The sequence below is a fragment of the Cnephaeus nilssonii genome, assembly GCF_951640355.1.
Source record: "Cnephaeus nilssonii genome assembly, chromosome: 10".
Classification (NCBI taxonomy): Eukaryota; Metazoa; Chordata; class Mammalia; order Chiroptera; family Vespertilionidae; genus Cnephaeus; species Cnephaeus nilssonii.
The window spans coordinates 66,189,403-66,199,826 of NC_137081.1; positions in this window are offsets into that span (position 1 = coordinate 66,189,403).

Below are 10,424 nucleotides of genomic sequence, written 5' to 3' on the forward strand. Positions count from 1 at the left end.
GGGATCATGATCATACCAATATCTGCAAAGGTTTTCACTGCTCTTGCTTAGGCTCATAAAAGCCAAATGAAGGCTGCTATTTCTTAAGGCTAGAATCATGGATACCTTTGGCAATAGCACACATTTTCTCTAGGCCAAGCCTTGAAGAGATCATTGTCATCCACAGCAGAGCCACGGCAGGCAGCTGTACTACTGTCAACATCTATATCTCAGCCCTTTGCCATCGCCAAGCTTGCTTTAGCTATTAGGACTTCCACCAGTGGTGAGATAATGTTCTCAGTGTCTGGGGAAATTATAGAAAAATGAGTCTTATTTATTTACTGCTTTCCTCCCTCGAGAGTCAAGCCTCAGTCCACAGGAGGTGAGCCAGGGGAGATAGGGGAGAGCCATATCATTGCTCTACTATGACTCAAACTTGGTTGACAAAGCCATTATTTTTGGACCAGCTCTCTTTTCCTTTACGATGCCTCCTGTCCCCATGACCATACTTCAAACAGTCCATCCAAATAGATTTATAATAATCCCATTTAACCTAGCCTTCAGATAAATGTAGATGGTCTTGAATTATAAAATTAGGTAATGTTTGCCAGGTCAGTGTGGCTCAGAAGTTGAGCATCAACCAGGAACCTGGAGACCACGTTTCTATTCCTGGTCAGGGCACATTCCTGGGTTGCTGGCTCGATCCCCAGCAGGGTTTGTGCAGGAGGCAACCAATGGATGATTCTCTCTCATCATTGATGTTTCTATCTCTCTCTCTTCCTCTCCCTTCCTCTCTCTGAAATCAATAAAACATATTTTTAAAAAATTAGGTAATGTTCAAGTTCAAATTTCTATCTCCCCCCCCCAAAAGGGGGAAGACATTTTGAAAAGTACTTGTGTTCTATTGGTTTTATATTTCAGAAACTGCTCTCAAAATAAGTTCTAAACATACACACACATGCACACATGCATGCACATATCATGCTGATAATAGTAAAAGCAAAGCAAAGTGATGATTGTGCATACATCAGATTTATAGTAGAATTTACAAAAGGCAAGAACAAAGCAGCAAAAGGCATTCTGCCAGCGGCTGCACAGTGCTGGTTCCTGCGGTGCCCGGAGCTCTGTGCAGCAAATCCTTGGGAAAGAGAGTGGTGGGGCCTAATGTTAGCCGCGAGGAGCAGCCTCCGAGGGAAGGCCTGTATGGATCACACAATAATAACTGCAGGGTGGACATAAGAGGTTACGGGGCTGTTAGCTGCATTTGAGAAATCAATTAGGTAGACCACGACGCGGTTTAAACTGGAGAAAGACTTGTTTGACATTTTAGTAGATAAACTCACTAGGAAACTCGAAGTTCAGGACTTAAGGAAAAATACTACAATGAATTCTGGGAGGAACTGAGGCAGATGTTAAGAAAAATATACTTATTGTTTATGTAAAAAGGGCTATGAAGAATACAGTTTTGCTTTGTTTTTAATAGTAAGAATGATAGGATAGGGGTTGTAAGACATAGAAATAAAACCAATTTTTTTTTTTAAATTTTTTTGAGTGCTGCCATTCTCTGGTTTTTAGAAGTGTGGGGGTGGGTGGGAGGGTGGGAGGAGATTAAACAAAGAACATATATGCATAAGCCATGGGCACAGACAATAGTGTGGTGAAGGCCTGGGGCAGGGGAGGGACAGGTGTAGGCTAAAAGGGGTCAATAGGGAAAAGGGACATCTGTAAAATTTTTTAAAAGTGCACTTTTTAAATAATAATAATAATAATAATAATAATAATAATAATTTCTCTAAGCTGGGTATTGGGAGAGATCAAAGAAGTGGTGGTGAGGATGGTTGCAAACAGCAGCCTTTCTCCTGAAAAGTCTACAGATCAATGGCACTGGAGTCTGCAATGTGGAATTGACTTACAGCTCCTGCTTGCTTTCAGCTTCTATTTCTTCATCTATAAAGAAAGGAGCCTGTAACTTTAAGGTTTGTTTTAATAGTAAGCCATGTTTCTAAAACCAAATAAAGTCACCCCACACTGATTTTTCTTTGAAAACAACTGTGCACTAAAACTAATGGATACTAAAAGAGAGAGAAACAATCCCATTAAAAAATGGGCAAAAAACCTAAATAGACATTTCTTCAAGGGACATACAGATGGCTAAGAGACATATGAAAAAATGCTCAGTCACTAATCATCAAAGAGATGCAAATTAAAACCACAATGAGGGATCACCTCATATCTGTCAGAATGGCTAGCATCAGGAAATGACAAGTGCTGGCAAGGCTGTGGAGAAAAGGGAACCTTAGTATACTGCTGGTGGTAATGCAGACTGGTACAGCCATTTTGGAAAACAGTATGGCATTTCCTCAAAATTTTGACCCAGTGATCCCACTTTTAGGAATATATCCTAAGAAACCTGAAACACCAATCAGAAAAAAATGTATGTAGCCCTATGTTCATAGCAGCACAATTTACAATAGCTAAGATCTGGAAACAGCCCAAGTGCCCATTAGTAGGTGAGTGTATAAAAAAGCCATGGTACATTTATGCTATGTAGCTGTAAAAAGGAAGAATCTTTTACCCTTTGAGACTGGTGAAGGCTTGGGAGTGGGGAACAGAGGTAGGATGGAGGGGGTCAATGGGAAAAAAAGGGGACATCTGTAATACTTTCAACAATAAAAATACATTTTAAAATATAAAATAAAACTTTCAATTATTTCATTTCCCTAAGTTAACATTTGAAAAATTTCAAACCTACAAGAAAATTGAAAACTGGTACAATGAACACATGTAAACTCTGCACCAAAATTCTTCACTTGTTAACATTTTACTGTATGGATTTCTCTTTTACTCTCTCTTGTCATTCCTTAGATACCCTAAGAACAAAAACATTTTTCTACATAACTATATATATTAAAATATTCAGGAAATTTAATATTTATCTAAATGTGTTTTCTAATATACATTCCATTTTCCGTTTTCTCTCATGATCCTAATAATATTCTTTGTAACTATTTCTGGTTGTTTTTCGCATTTTCAATGTTTTTGTTTTGTTTTGATTTCAAGATGCAATCAAGGATCACACATTGAATTTATTGGTTCCCCAGACTTTTTAGCATTAGTAACACTGGTATTTTAAGACTCCAGGCCTAATAGCTATCAATTTGGATGTGTCTGTTTCCTTATGATTAGACTCTAATTAAATATTTTGGTAGAACTAGATATAGGTCCTTGTTAGTCCATCAGTCAGGGGGAGAAATATCAGTTTGCCTCATAAATGAGGGGATTAGGTGAGCACTTAATTAAGGTGGTATCTGCCAGATTTTTCAATAATAAAGGTGGTTTTTTTGTTTGTTTTCCTTTTGTGAGTAATAAAAAATATATAGGGGTGATAGCACTGTTTTTTTAATAAAAATAATATCACACAAATTCATAAAAGATAATTTTAAAAGATTATAATTTCTGGGAAATAGATGCAGTTTTACCCTTAAAACATAGGTTTCCTAAAATACTCAAAACATGAAAACAGATCAGTTTAAATATTATACCTCTTACACCTTGCCATCTCCCTAATCAAACAAATGTCCTTCTTGTCTTCATTTCTATGGTTTGGTTTTATTTTGTTTTGCTTTTCCTGGCAAACCTCGGGAACTCTACAAACCGAGGCAGCCTCTTGCATGGAGATATTAGAAACTGGAATGGAAATAATGTCTGCATATAGGGGGTGAACTATTTCTCAAGATTTATTCTCCTAAATAAAACCATTTGTGAATTCCTGAATACTTCTTCAGTTATTTTTAGTAATGATTCAGATCGTTGGTGGTGGAGGTGAGTGCAGTTGGCAGCTGCGGTTCCTCTCAAGCTCCTTTGGGATGGGGAATGCTGTTCTCATGACTCAGAAACAACTTTCTCAACCCCACCTCCTTCAGTTACATGAGAAAGGAGCCTGCTTTATATCTCTGTGACTGGCTGGAAGTCCCACTAATATCAACACCTTACCCCCTCCACCCAAACCTCTCTCTCTCTCTGTCTCTCTCTCTCTCTCTCTTTCAAACACACACACAAACTCACACTCAAACAATCATTAGAAAATAATAAGACAATTTACATCATTTTTATATTCTGATAAATTTGTATTTCTTGCTGGTTGATGGCATTGGGTTGTACTTCTGCCTCAATCTTTTTTTCTAAGAAAACACTCCTAACAAGTGTTACCTGTCTGTCCTAGGTAATTTGCTAATTGTTTCCATCTCCGTTTTCTTCCTGCCCCTCCTCTATCAAATAGTGAACCAAATGCACGTCCAAAAATAAGTCTATCTATCTATGTATATATACATTTGAAATTATAAACTATTCCTCATTTGTCATTGGATTCTATTGTGAAGCAAATTTGAATATATGAATAGCAAAACAAGAAACAATAATTGTATGACTTTTTAAAGTATTTTAATTGAGATATAATTGACATAGTAGTCTCAGATGTATAAGATAATGATTAAATATTTATATAGATTGTGAAATGAACACCACAATAAGAATAGTTTACATTCATCACTCTGTGGTTACATTTTTTTTTCTTGTGATGAGAACATTTACGATCTAGTCTCTTAGCAACTTTTATATATACAATACAGTATTATTAACTATAGTCATGGTGCTGTACATTGAGTTCCTATGACTTATTTATTTTATCATTGGAAGTTTGTACCTGTTGACCACCTTCAATCATTTTGCCCACCCTCCACCCCCTGCCTCTGGCAACCATCAGTCTGTATCTATGAGTTCAGGATTTTTTAGTTTTGTTGTTGCTAGATTCCACATATAGGTGAGACCATATGGTATTTGTCTTTCTATGTCTGATTTATTTCACTTAATATAATGCCATCATGGTTCATCCATGTTGCAAATGGCAGGATTTCCTTCTTTTTTATGGTTGAATATATAACATTTTATTCTTTTTTGTTTTTGTTTTATTTTATTGTTTACAGAAGTCCCCCATTTCTATCTACCTTTGCTTAAACCTGCCCCCCCATCCCCACACACACACCTTTGTGGCTATCACCACCCTGTTGTCTGTGTCTTTGGATAATCTCTTCACAATCTTTGATCTAGTCCCCTCATCCCCACCCTTCTGATATTATACTGACCCCCCCAAAATTAAAAATGGAACCACTGTCCTCAAGTAAAATGTCAGTTTATTTCAGACTGTGAAAGAGCCTAATAAAAGAGAAAGCTTGGAAATACATTTTATTTACCTTGGTCTATATCAGATATCTACATCTGTAAATAAGTGCCAAAGGTGTTAAAATTTTGTCAAAGTTCATTTTATCTTATTAAGCTTACTTCCTTGGTTTACTGATTAATACCTTTGACTACTGCATGAAATATTAATTTTTACCTGTTTTATCTAATTTGCTTAAAACATTTCATATTTTATCAGAAATTTGTCTGTGCTTGTGTTTAATTAATTATACCCTTAGTTATTAAAGAAAAAAGAAAAATGTTCCCTTACTTATAAAAGATCTAGGTTTCTGTAGAATCACATTACCTTTTATGTTTATTGTTAAATGTTTTCTTGTCACTGTGATTAAATAGGTAGCCAGTTACTGACTTAAAATACCAATGATCCTATCTTATAAGTGTCCAAGTCCTTTCTGACAAATATTTTTAGTTTGTCTTCCCCAAATCCAATCTTAAATATGGAAAATAATGTAAGTTTCAGCATAATTTTAACACTTAAAACTATGTTTAAAATTTCCCAGAGAGCCCACTGGATAATTACAACGTACTTGTTTTATCATCTTATAAAACAGAAATGCTAGATATAATTAGGTTTGCTTGCTGTAATACTATTATGTTATATGGGAAAATCTTTCAAATTAGAAGAGATAAGCTATATACCTATGTTAAATTTGTGTAGTTAAATTATAATTCATGTACATATTTCATAAATTGTGTGTCACATGAATTTCCTGGAGATTTGTTAATGTTATTGCTGGCTACATTGTTTTACTTGTAGAAACACTAATCAAAATTCTTCTAAAATGTTCTCTACCTTGAAAAACAACTATGATCTCCATTCTGTTATTTTGGATTATACTAATAAGTAAAAGTCATTGAATCTCTGTCATCTAAAATGCAATTCATTTTAATTTAGTGCTTGCATGAAGGCTCTGATAAAAACTTTAGGTAAGAGTTTGTGACTTCAACCAAGGACAGTTTCAGAGCCTTGTGAGAAATTATATACCATGTACTTTGAACTGTTGATATTTCTATGAATAAACTCTTGAATACAGGCTTCTGAGCTTATATCAGTTATAAAATTTTTATAATCAGTGGACTAAGTCAAGCTTTTCAGATCTCATTTTAGTCGAGAAGCAGATGGCTTTATCGAAACATACTGCAAATCAAAGATCAGCAGAAGAGGGATCAATTACATAGAAATAAGTTAGTTAATGAGGAAAATTTTATTGCCCTTACATGTCTAGAATATGGTTGATGTTGTTTCAATGCCATTGTTTTTCTGGGTATAAAAATATGCCTTTTCTCTTTCTACTTGTTATCTCAAACCCACAACTATCTATATATATATAAAAGCCTTTTTTCTTTAATAACTAAGGGTATAATTAATTAAACACAAGCACAGACAAATTTCTGATAAAATATGAAGTGTTTTAAGCAGATTAGATAAAACAGGTAAAAAATAATATTTCATGCAGTAGTCAAAGGTATTAATCAGTAAACCAAGGAAGTAAGCCTAATAAGATAAAATGAACTTTGACAAAATTTTAACACCTTTGGCACTTATTTACAGATGTAGATATCTGATATAGACCAAGGTAAATAAAATGTATTTCCAAGCTTTCTCTTTTATTAGGCTCTTTCACAGTCTGAAATAAACTGACATTTTACTTGAGGACAGTGGTTCTCACTCAGGGGACTGAGAGATCAGAATTATTTTCAATAAAATACCAAAATATTATTTATGTTATGCAATGTGTTTATTGTTCTTTACAAATGATTCAATAAATACAAATTTAATAATTATTCACTTTTAATATCTACCATGTTAAATGGTGAAAGTTATAAAGCCTACTTCTGTAAACAAAAGCTCATTGAGATCCTTAAAAAGTTTTAAGAATCTTGTTCCAGAGACCAAAACATTTGACATGTGCTGGTTTAGGACAAAAGTATTTTTTCTTTGAAATAAGGAAGCAAACACAATGTTTTTCTTTCTTACTTTTTTTTTTTACAAAGTTTTATTTCTTGGTATCTGTTGCTATTAATATATATTCATCCCTTAATATTAATTATTACTTTAGCCAAAGTAAATACCTGCTCTTTCAGTCAGGGGCAGATAGTTGAGGACTGTCTGGGAAATGGTAGCATTTAACAGACCAACAGAACTCGCAAGCTCACATATCATGTTTTTCTGCAGCTACATACATCCAGTTCTCACCTGTCAAGAGTATGAAATATGAGCACTTTCATTGTCCTGACTGAAAACTATAACCTCTTTATGTCAAATAGAAATAAAAGACAAAAAACTATACAAACTTAAAATCATGCTTAGGGATCAATGTTTCAGTAGTATATTTTACTTAGAAACCATTTATGTAATTTAGTTAAAAGAATATACTCAGAAAATTCACTTAACTGGGTGTGTATTTGCAGTTCATTGAAAGTGAATCAATGAATGAAGTTTCTCTGTTAGCTTAATATGCAGAAGGCCATATATCAACAGTGAGAACACCTGATGCAATGTGAAGGCCAATGTCATTGATTAGGACTTGTGCCTGAGTTTAGAAACTAGAGAAAAATACCTTAGGCTCACATCCTTGCTCTACCACTTAGTAGCACAGAGAAAATGATGCCCAAGTTTTCCAATCTATAAATTAGTTAATTTTGTGAAATTGCTTAAAACAGTATTTGACCCGTAGTAAATGATTGCTAAAGGTTAGTTTTCATCATTATCACCATCATCATTAGAAATATCCAGGTTATTGATAAGAATTATAGGTATTTTAAAAAATATAAAAAGTTAGCCACGCTCTGTTATAAATGAATTGTCAAATAATCAATCTATTTTAAAATAAAAATATGGAAATCCAGAAGAAATAAATGAATTTCACATAACCACAGTTTGTCAGAGAGGACCCTCATGCAGCATATCAAGGTAGTATAATTTTTTAATTGACTTCCCATACACATATCTATAAACACATTTTGTTCTTTTAGGATTATCTTGACAAGATCCACAAAATAGGCTGATTAAATATTATAATTTCAATCATAAACCTATAATTCTGGAGAATTGTTATTTTTACCTATTTTTTCTAATTAGAAATATATGGATTCTATTTTCTACATATTAATATACACTTGTTGGTATTTTTTTTCAGGAGATTTCTTTTTGTAAAAAAACAACAACTGTCAGTGTTTTATATAAACATTGTTAGAATTACTGTTAGAAAAATGTTTATTTTTAAATTTTGTTATTTCAGCTACATTTTTTTTCTGCTGTTACTACTTAACTAGTTATTGTTGATGTGGAGAAAATTATTGAAATAAAATAACTTTTGACCATTATTTTCAATATTTCTATTTATTTTATTATTTGTTCCTATGATCAGAATTTCCAAAGTAATGTTTAATAACTGTTTTGATATAATAAATCTGTTCAATTATTCTTGTTTTTAGAATTTTACCAAACAGTATGATGTATTCTTTAGATCTTTTATAAGTAAGGGAACATTAGATAAACATAAAACAGGTAAAAAATAACAAAAAGTTAAGCCTAGTATTTCTTAGTGTTTCCTCTCCTCAAGAAATGGTGTTCACTTTTATCACATTTTGGACATAATAGTATGTGCTTCTTTTTTGCTTATTGATGTAGTATTTGAGTATCATTAATGATTAATTTCTCTTTAAAATTCTGTTGTTCTTGCCATACACTCTCTTTGGTTGTCATGGATGATGAGAAAACAGTGATTGAAAGGAGGGAATCTTGATCAAGAGCTCCACAAATTAACACAATTTTTTTTTTAAAGAGAAGCACATCTTTCCATCAATTGCACAGTAGTAGAATTCTATGCTGGGAAACTTATTTTCTAATGACCAGATTCTCTAACTCTTGAGACATGTAGAGTGAGATGTAGAAGCCTAATAGCTATAACCACAAAACCCACAAAAATAAATTTTGGGAGAATAGGGAAGACTTTGGTGTATGAAGTCAATGCAGAGCATTTATCACTGAATTTTTTACAGAGTGCTTCGAAAGCCAAAAATATCAGTAGTGGTGACTCAGGAACAATAAATGTATAATTTATTAAATAAAGAAGAAATCATCTAAAACACCTTTTAAACTCTTACATTTTCTTTGGCTGTTCATCTACACATAATTTTGCAGAAAGTAGGCTATCAAAATGAGGCGTTTAAAAATAAATGAATATAATTTATATTAATCTTTCATTTGCCTTTTTAGCCGTGCCTACATTTATCTATTTGATCTAACGTGCTTTAACTCATATTATTTCTCAATCACTGCCAGCACTAGAAACAGATTATATAGTAGCTCAGGCAGAAATACAATGAAGGCATTCTAATTAGATTTGGTGGGGGTGGTTGTTTGGAGGGAGCAGTGTACAAATCTTAATAAATAGAGTTGTACATGTAAGAGTCCTATCACTTTTATCCCCAATGCAAGAATTATCTTCTCGATTTTATGTCTACAAATATTTTAACACATACTTTTATAAGAACCCACTTCTGTGTTTTAATAAAAGTAATACTTTAAATGTTAGAGCATGAATTGTCTATGCAGCTTAAAGCATACACTATTATTATAGCTACAAGTTAGTTTTTATTTTACTTTTTAAATATTTTTATTGATTTGAGAGAGAGAGGAAGGGAGAGGGAAAGAGATATAGAAACATCACTGGGCTTACTGGGGATGGAGCTCACAACCCTGGCATGTGTTCTGACAGGGAACCAAATCAGTGACCTTGTAGTTCCTGGGTTAACTTTCAACCACTGAGCCACACCAGCCAAACTACAAGTTCGTTTTTAAAAGACATGCATACTTATATTCTAATAGTGCTTTGTAATTTAAAAAAAAAATATTTTCATTGAATTTAGAGCTTAAAAAATAATTTAGAGGTCACCTAACTCAAATTTATTTGTGCTTCCATAGCAGAAAGACAACCAAAATTGAAGTTTTCTGCTCTATGGGTAGGCTTTTTAATCATATGTATGCATCCTTCTGCTATGTTCTGATGCAGTCTGCTGCAAACAAAAAAAGGTGATATATTTGCATGCATTCATGGAGTCTGATGCATTCTGCAAAAGTTAGTGATTGTTAATGATGACCATCATCATCCAGACTTCTGCATGCCTGTCTCTTTTAGCTCTCCCCTACTTCATCAATGATAAGATTTATCAATTGCTTTGGG